The sequence below is a fragment of the Phacochoerus africanus genome, chromosome 3, assembly GCF_016906955.1.
Source record: "Phacochoerus africanus isolate WHEZ1 chromosome 3, ROS_Pafr_v1, whole genome shotgun sequence".
NCBI lineage: Eukaryota > Metazoa > Chordata > Mammalia > Artiodactyla > Suidae > Phacochoerus > Phacochoerus africanus.
In genome coordinates this window covers 106,328,005-106,341,902 of record NC_062546.1, presented here as the reverse complement: position 1 = coordinate 106,341,902, position 13,898 = coordinate 106,328,005, and positions in this window count along the sequence as shown.

The window sequence follows — 13,898 nt, the reverse complement described above, 5'->3', positions numbered from 1 at the left end:
ATCATTCTCTAGCTCACCAGAAAATCTTGCCACAGAAAAAGTGAGGTTATCTTGGAAAATATTTTTCTAACACATTTCAAAATGTTAAACACCTTCATAAAGAGATTATGTAAAAACTAAAGTAGAAGTTTAATTTTAAAAATAATTGATTATCATTTTTCACAAGAAAAGGTAAGCCATAAACATTTTCAAGGCATTAAGTACAACTATTTCCATGAAAGCTCAAGTGTAGTAATTGAGGGAGTACTATGAAAAATTGCAGAGAAAATGGAACATAGGCACCATTTCTGCAATGCCAGCAATAAACTGAATTATTATTTCCAAAATCTTAAATTCCAAATTTTGAAGTTCAAGATCTTATAGCTGGAATCTATTATACCTCTGTTACCAAGTGTGTAACTTCCTGAGGTCTAATTAGATATATTTGCAAATAATATAAAATATTTTTGAAGGATGAGACAAAAATGTTTTTAAATTTAATAAATATAAGGTAGAAATATGAAGATAAATAAAAAACTTGATTTCTGTTCCCTTTAATATGTTAAAATAAATCATCCTAAATAATAAAATATTTCATACTGAAAATATTAATAACATCTCTAAATTGTAGTCATTGTAATGGGGAAGCCACGTAAGCGAATAATTGCCTACATTAAGTGTATGTGAATGTTATAATAATCTTAGCTGTCTATATGTACTCATCAAACTCAATCTCCATTTAAGGAAATTAAATAATACTCATTTTAAACTTGATTGCATACTAGTTTAATTTTCAGGTGTCATCAAAAAATGGAGATTAAAGGGTTAGAATGATCCAGTAAAAAAGGGGAAACAATGTGGAAAAAATGAGAAGATGATGGAAAAAAATGTTTGAAAAGATAAGTAGATAAGATTTCAGGCAGAAATGGGTAGGCTATTCTCTTCCTTATATTAAAATCATGGTTCTATCAGTAATAATAAAAGAATGAAAGGGAAAATATGGTATCTAAGCAAAGATCCAAGCAGTTGGGTGGACAGATTGATTGGTTATAGTGGAACATCTCTTTTGAACTGTTTTTCCCCAAGTAAAATTGGAAGGAATTCATCAACTGAGAGTAAAAATTGGGAAATATAAGTTGAAAATATAGGGAGAGGAGAAGATATGTGCCGAGACCAGCTCAGCAGGATGGGGCTGAAAACGGGTGCTGTGGAACTTAAGGAAAAAAAAGTTAACATAAAACAAGACACAGAGACATTTATCTTAAGTAAATGTGGGAATCCGGGGACTCAAGGTCTCAGGGACCAAGAGCCCTGCCTCAAGAAACCACACTGCTTTTATTGTGCTCTTGAGGATTATGTCAGGTGAAAAGGGGGTTATAGGTGCAGGATATAGGGTTTTTTTTTATTATTTTATATGTTCTTTTATTATTTTAAAAGTCACTTAGCTGGTAGATGGTTAAACTTTTACTCTAAACTTTAGGCATTTAAGAATCATTAGCATTTGAGTTAGCTATCTATGCATAGCATTTCAGAGAATCCTCACTGTGCTTCAGCAAACAGCATGCCTATTTGCAGCAACCCTGTGTGCCTAGGTTTGCACCTTGGTTCTCTTTGCTAATGCGTGTTCTGTTAACGACCACTCATAAACCACTTGGCCATGAGGTTCCTCTTTCTCTTATTCTTTAGAGGACATACCATGCTTGTGCAAATGGCATGCCAATCTGCACAGGTCCAGCGTGCCTAGACCAATGTATTATGTCCTCATTCAGCTGACCCCGCGAATAACCCATACCTTTAGGTCTTTGTTCTTAAGCTTAAGTCATTTACCATCACCGTGACTGTTTCTCAAGCAGGAAGATGGGACAAAGTAAGGAAATTCAAGATGGAGTTTTCAGCAAAGAGGCTAAGAAAGTATTATAAAAACATGTCTCGCAACAGATATGGAAACATCTTCTAGACAGGTAGAGATGGAATAGACCCTGAATATATAGTTTTATAATCTTATATTGAGAATTATTTTTAGTTTGACTTTACAGCAAACAACTGAAAAGTCTTAAACAGTGTATGAGTGTTTTAGTGCTAATAAGATGTTGTCCCACAAGTCTCTAGTCTTTGGGAATCCAGTATAAAGAAAATAAAACATTTGGTTTACAGATAATAAGTGATTTTCCTTTATACCACAATCTATAGTAGACAGTGATATTCTGATTTAAATTCACCAAAGAAATTATAGCTCATCCATTGTAACGTTTACCTATTGCATCATGACCAACTACATGAAAACTTCATGGTTTAAGAAAATATCCATTTGAGTTCCCTGTGTCACAGAAGGTGAAATATCTGATGTTGTCACTGCATCAAGTCAGGGTTGCTGCTATGGTGTGGGTTCAGTCCCTGGCTTGGGAACTTCCACATGCCACAGGCATGACCAAAAAAAAAAAAAAAGAAATCCATTTATTTACTTCAAATTCTGGTGATTGGCAAATATGATTGAGCTCATTGGGCCGTTCTCTTGCTGGGCTGTGCAGCGGTTGGTTAGCTACATGCTCCACATCTGGAGGCTGGCTGTCTCTTTGTCATGGAAATGGGAGACACTGAGCCATGCATTTTTCCTTATCAAACACTTACCCAGCTTCTCTCCACATGGTGGTGGTGCAGGGATCCCAAAAGCAACAAAAGAGGATGCCTAAAGGCCTCTTTAAGCCTAGGTTTAAAGATTGCTTAATACCATATAATATTCCATGGTGGCCATTTTTATTGTCCACCATATCTCCTGTTTAATGATACAAGATCTTTCTCATTTGCTCATATTCAATCTGTAGAAAAGTACTATCAGGTCTACCTTCAGAATATGTTCTGAATCCAAAAACATCCCTCCATTTCTTCTGCTGCCGTTTTGTTCCAAGCATCTATCCTCTTGTCCTGGGATTATTGCAATGATTTCTTACTGGTCTTCCTACTGCTCCCACCTTTACCTGTTCCCATCTAAGCATTAAGGCCACTATTCTTTCACCATGAAACTCTCCAGAACCCCAGCATATTCCCTTTTCACTCATAATAATTGCCTAAAGTCCTTACATTGACTTTAATCCCAAACATTTTATGCAACCCTCATGAACTCCATCATATTTCTGAGTATGTATCACCTGCTATTACTCTTCTCATTCTGCTCTAGCTGTATTGGCTTCTTATTCCTTCTCACATATGCCAGAAACCTCCATTTCGCTTTGTACTTACCCACCTACATAGAGAGAAATATATAGGCATGTTTTTTTTTTCATTCTATATTCCAAATATCCATGTGGCTTATTCCCCATGTCTTCAAATATCACCTTCTCAGCATCATCTTCCCTACCTAGGTTATTTAACTAGCCCCTCTCAGTCATACTTCCTTACATCCCCTGACTCATAATGAAATCCACCTTCTAGGTAGATAGATAGACAGAGGCATACATACACATATACAAACATAAAATCTGGTAACTTCATATGCTGTGGGTGTGGCCCTAAAAAAAGCAAAAGAAAAAAATCCATAATAAAAACTATCAATTTGTATTCTCTGCAGCAGACAATTTCATGGATTCTTTGAATATACAAACTCAATATATAAGAGTAATTATAAGACAACTTGTAATATCTTATTTTTCCATCCATTTTACAGATTAAGCAACTGAAAAGGCTATAATCAAGAGTCTTAACTGAATTCAGTGTGTATAAGGGGCAAAGTCATGACTATAATTTAAAGTCATCTGGCTAAACAATCATGTCTTTTAACAACTTATTAATTTTAATGAATTAGCCCATGCTTAGTTGCTGTATGTTTTGGCACTATCACAATTTATGAGGTAGGAATGATTACTAATGCAGTTTGGTAGAAAAAAAAGTGGACATGATGGTTTAAATTATGCTCTTAAGGCCATGCTGTCTGTGCAGCCAGGATTTCAACCCCATTAGTCTCATGATTAAGCCCATACTCCACCTCACTATGCCATACCTTTTATTCCATGACCCTACTTTCTCCCACATCTATGTGGTATTAATTTTAAGTTCTAAAATATAATGTTCACATGATTTATGACATTTTTCATGCTGTTCTACTTTGACCAGTTTTCCCAATTACTTGTCATTTATTTAGTCATATTCCTTAAATAAATGACTTTTGAACACTTTGATTAGGTGAAGTGGCCTTCCTATGTGTACTTCATAGTGATTTCCTGAATTGTCTATTTCTCCCTATCCCTCCACAAAGGAAATTCAAATCAAAACCATTTTTTTTTCCTTTTTACGGTCGTACCTGCAGCATATGGCAGTTCCCAGGCTAGGGATCAAATCAGAGCTGCAGCTTCTAGACTGTACCACAGCCATGGAAATGCTGGATCAGAACCACATCTGTACACAAAAATAAACTCCAAATGGATTAAAGACCGAGATATAAGACCAGACACTATCAAACTCCTAGAGGAAGACATAGGCCAAACACTCTCTGACATAAACGACAGCAACATCTTCTCAGATCCACCTCTTAGAGTACTGACAATAAAAAGAAAAATAAACAAATGGGACCTACTCAAACTTCAAAGTTTCTGCACAGCAAAGACAACCCACAGAATGGGAGAAAATATTTGCAAATGAATCGACTGACAAGGGATTAATCTCCAAAATTTATAAACACCTTCTGCACCTCCATACCAAAAAAACAAACAACCCCATCAAAAAATGGGCGGAAGATCTAAACGGACAATTCTCCAAAAAAGACATACAGATGGCCAAGAAACACATGAAAAGATGTTCAGCATCACTCATTATTAGAGAAATGCAAATCAAAACCACTCTGAGGTACCACCTTACACCAGCCAGATTGGCCATCATCCAAAAGTCTATAAACAATAAGTGCTAGAGAGGGTGTGGAGAAAAAGGAACCCTGTTACACTGTTGGTGGGATTGTAAATTGGTGCAATCACTGTGGAAAGCAGTATGGAGATTCCTCAGAAAACTAAACATAGAACTACCATTTGATCCAGCAATCCCATTGCTGGGCATCTACCCAGAGAAAACCACGACTCGCAAAGACACATGTACTCCAATGTTCATTGCAGCACTATTTACAATAGCCAAGACATGGAAACAACCTAAATGTCCATTGACAGAGGAGTGGATCAAGAAGATGTGGTACTTATACACAATGGAATATTACCCAGCCATTAAAATGAATGAAATACCAGAATTTTTTGCAACATGGATGGACCTAGACACTATCATGCTCAGTGAAGTCAGCCATACAATGAGACACCAACATCAAATGCTTTCACTGACATGTGGAATCTGAAAAAAGGACACAATGAACTTCTTTGCAGAACAGATGCTGACTCACAGACATTGAAAAACTTATGGTCTCCAGAGGAGACAGTTTGGGGGGTGGGGGAATGTGCTTGGGCTGTGGGATGGAAATCCTGTGAAATCAGATTGTGATGATCATTATACAACTACAGATGTGATAAATTCATTTGAGTAATAAAAAAAATGAAAAAAAAAAAAAAAAGAACCACATCTGTGACCTATGCCTCAGATTTCAGCAGTGCTGGATCCTTAACCCACTGAGCAAGGACAGGGAACAAACCCACATTCAAATATAGACAACATTGGGTTCTTAACCCACTGAGCCACGATAGAAACTCCCCAAACCATTTCTTGATTATCAATCTATCTCCAGGACTTTACACAGTGTGTGTCACATACTAAAAGTTCAATAGATTGTTTTTTGCAATAATGAAATAGTTATATGTATTAAAATATTTATATGTGCATTAAATTAATAATTAATGTTTGATTTTGTACAAGTACAATTTGAAAATTAGTAAAGCAGTGTATTTTTCTAATTTAGCAAAAATATTTTTCAAAAATGATTTCTTAGAATCCAATATATATATATAATAAATCTAATTAGGTCGAAGCTGAATGGTGGGTGGTGGGTGGACCACCTACTTTGTCCCTTGAGGCACTTCCTCAGCATTCCAGTGCTGTAGAGAACTTTGACTGAAACCTATTGCAGGGGTGAAGGAGCACTAGATTGTCAAAAACATGAGGGAGTCTGGATTTACCATCAATTAGGTGTGTGATCTTGACCAATCCAGGTTATCTTGTTCAGCCTATTTCTTAACCTATAAACTAAGGAGTTAGAATAGATAATGGATGGTTTCAAATTCAGACCTAAAATTGTTTCCATAATGAATAATTTGTAAGTATAATTTATTCCCTTCACTCATTAAGGTATATTTTGTTCTATATATACATATATTTAAGATGTAGATATGCTGTTAAAGATATACACGCACACACACACACATACACACAAGAACATAGAATGGCTCCCAACAGATTCAGATTTAGTCTGAACTGTAAAGATAACTTGAACAAGGTCCATGTTGGGTCATGTGCGAGAGTGCAACTCAGTACAAGAAAGGAGGCAGTAGACTCCTCAAGGTCTCTGGGAAAAAAGAGAAACAGGGGATTCCAAATTAATTCGGATACCTGCTGTTGTAGAGGTTTATAACTACTTTGTGCCTCAATATTTCTACTTCTTAATCCTAACTAGAAATTTTTCCAATCATCTTCTTAGAGCAGAAATGTAGCTGTTTCTGGTGCAGGAGTTTTTGTTGTGGGAGTTTGATACCAGTTTTACCAGTTGCTGGCTTTTCCTGGAAGTTCTGATACAAATATAGTTTTGTCCTGCCTTTTACGTACTGAAAGCTATGATGTATTTATAGTGTATTTGCAGTTTTGTTGATACTTAAAGGTTTCTTTTGCTTTTCTTTATTCTTTTCTTTTCTTTTCTTTTTTTTTTTTTTTTTTTTTTTGCTTTTTAGGGCTGCACCTGCAGTATGTGGGAATTCCCAGTCTACAGCTGCTGGCCTACACCACAGCTACAGCAAGGCAGGATCTGAGCCATGTCTGTGACCTATACCACAGCTCACAGCAACACCGGATCCCTGACTCACTGAATGAGGCCAGGGATCGAACCCACATCCTCATAGATACTAGTTGTTTTCGTTTCCACTGTGCCACAACAGGAACTCCTTAAAGATTTTTTTTTCCTGTATTTTTTCTTTCTACCTAAATCTTTGACTGTTACCATCACTCAGTCCTCATTATCTTAGTTAAGATCTTCATCACCAATTTATCTTTTTGTGAAATAAATTTATGTTTCAAAATTATTAAATATTAAAATTAAAAAATAATTTTATATGCAAAATATAAAAATTATTGTGATTGGCATGTACACACTATTGTATATGGAATGGATTGGTCAATGGGGATCTGTTGTATAGCAAGGCAATTCTACCCAATATCCTATGATAATATGTATGGGAAAAGAATCTGAAAAAAAATGGATGTGTGTATATGTATAACTGACTCACTGTGTTGAACAGCAGAAATTATCGCAACATTGAAAATCAACTATGAATCAATAAAATTTTAAAACAATAAAAGTGAAATATAAGGCAAATACAAGCTGTGATCCAGGTCAGCAGTGTGAGACAGAGAACTCTCATCTTCTTTGTTCCTCTTCTCCTCTCAGTCATATTATCTAGAATTTAGTGCCATATGTTTCCTAGATTTTCATTATAGTTTAACCATATCTATTATATCCACATATGTTAAGATATGTTATATTTTTAGTATCTGAATATGATTATTTTGTTATTGATTCTAGTTTAATTACATTGGGTCAGAGGCAATTACTGTATGGTAGAATTTTTTAAATAATTTCAGTTATGTGAACTATACTGGCATATACTTGTATTCCTCAATTTATGCAGCATTATCATTGTTGACCTTAAGTACTTAACTTCTTTAAGCATTTGATAAAATGCTGTTTTGTACTATATGGACATTTTAATGCATTTTAATACTTGCACTGCTTTATCATTAAGTATTTTATATTTTAAAAGATCCGTTCAGATAATTATTTGCACATTAGTTCACTGCTTGTAATAGCTCTTCTAATAATTCCTCATGGTAAAAATTCACTGCCGTTTGTGTATCCCCTAGGAATGAACAGGCAGTTTGTAACCAGACCCCTGACATCATAAAGAATAACTACATAAACGTCAAGTTATGTTTCACTTTAATTTTTGTGTCAGTCTTTTGGGATGTGCCCAGGAAGAGGTGCTTATATCATGGTGTATATCTGCAAATTATAATATCATTCCTAATAAGTCACTCTCCATATTTCTCCATCTACTGCCATGTGACTTGCAGTACCTTCAAGTGGGAAGTATATCTATCTCACTTGCATTGATTAATAAAAGGTAAGCAAAATATCATTCCTATTAAAAGTAGAAGCTCTAAGAGCCTTTGTGGGATCTTACCAGTTCCCTTGCCTCTTTTGCCTTCTGTCATGAAAATACATATTGCAGATCTGGCCTCCTCCTTCACCAAGACCCAACAATGAAGACGTGTGTAGGACATATGAGGACAGTGAAGCTGGGCTGAACAGAGCCACAACCAATCAGCAGCTGACACTTACCATGAACAAGAAATAAACTTTTGTTGTTGTGAGCCACTGAAATTTTGGGGTGGTGGTTTGTTGCCATAGCAAAACCCGGTGAAAAATAATTATGAAATGGGTATCATTAATTTCTATGACTATGAAAACATGAACTGTCTTTTTCTAGAATAGCACATCTACATGCTAAAAGCAGTGCAGAAGGTGTTCATTTCCCTTCATTCGGACTAACACTCGACACTAATGCCTTTCCCAAATTTTGCCAAACTAATAGGAGGAGACTGATATTTAATTGTTGTTTAACTTTTAATATTTACAATTACTAATGATCTTGAGAGTATTCCTTCATGTGTTTGCTGCATTTTAAAGTTTTCTCTTAGTAAACCATGTTAGCAAGAAAAGCAGTATCATTTTTTTTATATCGTTTGCCAGTTTTTCTATCTTCTGCTAAACAATCCATCTTTTCTCCCTTTATTCATGATGTCTAATTCAATAGATATTGGCTCTACCTCTGAATTTTCCAATTTGCCGCATGGGTCAATTTGTCTTTTCTTGTGAAAATGCCATAATATTTTTATTATTATATCATATAATGTCTTGTTAACTACTGGAGAAAGACTTTCCCTCTTCTTTCTTTAAAAGGCTAATTCATCCTAAAGATCTTTAGTGGTACATATAAAAGTTTTAATTAACATATCTCCCAAGAAAATTTCTGAAGTTTTATTGACATTGCATCTACTTTGTAGATTAATTATCACAGTTGGTTTTGCAGAATACTACATTAATATCATGAAGCATAAGTGGCAGCAACACTGCTGTTGCAGCTGCTTTAAGTTTTCACTTCCTCTTTTAAGTTGTTATTGCTAATAATATCTTAATTTTAGTTTCTTTTGCTAGTAGACCATTGCTCTTAGAAATAAATATATTTAGAGTTTGATCATTTCTTTTGAAGTTTTGAAAACTTCTAGTCTCTATTGTCTCAGTCGTCTCCCTCTCTACCCAAAGCTGGTGACAATACCATCTTCAAATAATCCTTCCATTATGTGATACTGATAATAATGCCTCCCTTCAAATCCTGTTATTCCACTGCAAGGAAGGCTGGGAAATGTCATTATTCCATACATGGCTAGTTATCCTGCTATATCCTAGGGAATTTATCCCAAAGAAAGAGAGAATGAACATTTGCTCACGACGGAATCTTTAGTGCAGTGGCTTTCTCCAGTTGAAATAATACCATTTTTTATTTTTTAAATTTATTTCCTGTATCCCTTAGCAAAAGATAATGCACATAGAAATTTAATAAAGTAATCTTGAAAGATGCATATCTTAAGTAAAGAATGGGTTCCATAGTTTCATATTATTTTATTAATCCAATGCTACATTGAAGGAAGAATCTAGGCTTAATTTGTTTAATTAAAAATGTAAATTTAAGTGTTTTTTATGGGTAATAATAGAATTATTATTACGGGGGGGTGATAATAGAATTACTAAAAATGAATGCTTTCCTTTTTGTGCTCATTATATATTTACCCAAACTTTAATTTCTACCAAATATAATATAGTAGTGGTCTTTTAGTACATAATGCTATTTGAGATTGAAAATTAAAAAAAATATGCTACCAAACATATATTCTAGCTGAGAGTTTCCCTGAATTCACTTTCATGGATTTGGTATTGAAAAATAAGATAATAATTGTGAAATATACTTTATTGTGATAATGAAGAGATCGAATGAAGCAAATATGTAACTGCACTGAAACTTTGCCTGTCTTGTCCTCTTTTAGTGATGTTAGCAAATCATAATGGTATGTTTAATATAACATTTATATATGCCTGCAGGCAATATTGAGACAATTCTTAAATTAGCTTAAAAGATGTATTCTAGAAAAAAAAGTGAGATTCTTTTTTGTTTGTTTGTTTTTTTAATTTAGCAGGTAGAAAGAACATAGCAGGATTGGGAAAAGAAAACATTGTTGGGGGGCTATAGATGTTATTTCAAGGACGATATTGGAATGGTTATTCCAAAGGGGATCATGTTGTTAAGAGCTGAACTCATGAGTTCTTCTCTGTTTCTAAGATCACTTTGAAATGGAAATGATACAAACCTTTAATATCTTGCTGGAATATAAGTGTGCAGAAATCAGAGCTATGCTTGGCAAGAGATAAGAGGCATTGCAAATAAAGCCGGGGCAAGCAGTATAGCATGCATAGTCCCAATAGAATAACGAGAAGATAGAATGGCCAGGAATTCAAGTGGGAATATAGAAGTGATTAGAGATACCTTCTTGATGCCAATCTTCTAGTAGTGATGCCTATCTTCTAGTAGTGCCTACATAAATATTTATTCAGCGAGTTGGTATATTATGGCATATCTGGATAAAAAGTGATATGTACATTGCTATTTTACTGTACAAATATTCTCAAAGATTTTCTACTTGATATTTCCTTCATTAAAGTATAAATTATTTTAATGTTATACAGCCTTGGCTATGCCATATTCAACAATAATCTCTGAAAAAAGTACGATGAAAACCATTGAAGGCTACACGCAGATTCTGTGTTAATTATGGGAGGCTACACTCAAATTCTACATTAACCGTAAGTACCAGGAAAAAAAAAAGAAATAAAGGATACGATATTAAGTGTGTACTCAGGAAAATTGCACAGATACAGCAAATTGAATTATGGTATTGAGTATATCATCCTGAACTCATTCTATACAAACACTGAACTCCAGAAAAGCTTTATCGATTTTTTTTCTTAACTTCTGTTTAATAGAGAGCTTGTACAGGAGACTTCTACAGTATTGATAATTCTATAATATTGATAAAGTAATGGCTGTGATTATTCCTTATTTAGATAAGAGTTTCAGAAGACAAATAACCTAGTTTTCACTTAGATTACAAAAATAAGCAAATAAACCAAAAAAAATAAACATTTGTTCACATAAATTTGTAAAAAATTATTTAGTCTATGTCATCTTTATTCTATGTGTAAGCTTTTCCTCTTCAACATATAAGCATGTATTTATTAACTGCCATGTCTTGCAAAATGTGAGCAGTCTTTTAAAACAGTTCCAACTTAGAGAATGTTGATTTTTTTAGCAATTGCCATCTAACAACATCTTTAAAGTAATTAATTTATAACTCTATTTTAACTTATTAAAAGCAGGTCATTAAACGTAAGATGAATTTGCAAACTGAAGCTTATTTAAATTATCTTTCAGGATTCTGTTGGAATTAAAAAAGTCTAGGAGTTCCCGTTGTGGCGCAAGTGGTTAACGAATCTGACTAAGAAACCATGAGGTTGTGGGTTCGATCCTGCCCTTGCTCAGTGGGTTAACGATCCGGTGTTGCCATGAGCTGTGGTATAGGTTGCAGACGTTGGCTCGGATCCCACGTTGCTGTGGCTCTAGCGTAGGCCGGCAGCTGTGGCTCTGATTCGACCCCTATCCTGAGAACCTCCATATGCCGCGGGAGCAGCCCAAGAAACAGCAAAAAGACAAAAAAAAAAGTCTATATTTTCCATTTTTCAACAATATAAACTTGAACGTGAATAAGTAAATGATCGTAATAAATTTACTTAGTTTTAGAAAAAAATTGTCGGAGAGGACAAGATGGCGGAGGAGTAGGGGGACACGCTCGCCCTCTCCCACAAACACAACAAAAAAAAGCACATCTACAGAATAAATGACTCGCACAGAACAGCAACCAGTCGCGGGAAGAACCTAAACAATAACGGCAAGAAGTGTGACATTACAGGGCAGAACGGGAGAAAAGAGGAGAGTGAAAGAAGGTGAATCCGAGCGGGACAGGCGCTCCGAAAGGGAACTGCGGAGGAGAAAGGGATCCCGCACCCTGGAAAGTCATCTACACGGGGGGAAGATCAAACGAATTGGAGGAATCTCCAGATGCAGAGAAGAGTGTAGCAGTACGGAAAAGAGTGTGGAGTACGGAAAAGCCTATCAAGAACCGAACGGACCATCTGAACTACGGGCACAGTCACCAAAAATTGAGATGCCGGGGGGGGCTGGGCACCGAGACTTGCCTCCGAGGGTTGGTCACCGAGAAAGGGCTGGGGATGCCTGGGTGGGGGCTGGGCACCGAGACCTAGGCTCCAGAGGTTAGTCCCCAGGCTGGGGGGGCGGGGTGGAGCGGTGGTGGAGCGAAATGCTTGAGAGGTCTAGAGACCATTTGACGGGGCAGAGACTGCCTGGGAGACTAGAAAACAAAGATGTTGCAGAGGAAGGGAGCAATACTCTAGGGGTGGGGAAGTGGAAAGCCACATCAGAGGGAACCTGGGAAAAGAGCCTGGTCTGCGCCCATGCTGGGGGGGGAGAGAAGAAGGGGTGGGTCCCCATAGAATACCCCCCAGGCCACAGCAGCTTACAGGCCTGCTAGCTAGCTGAAAGCTGTGCTTCCCAGTGCATCCCCTCCCCCCACCCCTGCCACCCCCTACCCTCTCATCGAACCAGGGGCTGCCTGCCATCCAGGAGGGCTGGCCTCAACAACTGCCTGAAGCTACCACCGCAGGGGCTGTCCCCTGACACAGAACTGCTTGCCCTTTGGAGGGGCTACACTTCCACAGAGTAGCACCAAACACCACAGCCCCGAGAAAAGGCCTGCAGCCCAGAAAAGCTAGAAACAAGCCTAGCCAGGCAGTGAATAGATCTGCCTAATTCCCGGACGGTTTTTCGAGTCGGGCTGCCCCGGGGAGGAGACTCTTTCGGTTTCCAATGGCCTGCTGCCGCCCAAGCCCCAAGGGGGTGCCCTAGTGGATCAGCTGCATAGGACTGCCAGCTCCAGGCAGGACCTACAGCCCAGAAAACGCTGCAACAAGCCTGGCCGAGTCAGTAAAGACCTCAGACGGTTTTCTGAGTTAGGGCTGCCCAGGGAGGAGCCTCTTGGGTTTCCAGTGGCCCTGCTTACCCACCCAAGCCCCTAGGGGGTGCCCCACTCCGCAGAATAGCTGCTCAGCACTACCAGCGCCCTAGAAGAGCCCTTGCAGCCCAGAAAAGCTGCAACAAGCTTGGCCAGACTGTGAAAAGATCTGCCTACACTCTCAGGCAAGCCTTCTGAGTTGGGCTGCCCTAGGGGAAGAGCCTCCTGGTTCTCAGTGACCCCAGATAGCTGCTCCAGACCCCAGGGGGTGCTACACTCCTGAGGAACAGCTGGCCCAACACCACCAACCCCCTGCAAGAACCCCACAGCCTAAAAACACCAGAGCAAGCTCTGCATGACCACGTGAAATCTGCTACCATCGTGGTGGGGACCTCCCAGGCCTGTCCTGCCTCAGGAAGTCCTCCTTTGCTTCAAAGAAACCCTGTTAGCCCATCAACACGCCAGAAAAGCCACACTGCCTCAAAAAAGATTGACCAACAACACCAGCCCCTCAGGAAATTATTCCACAGCAG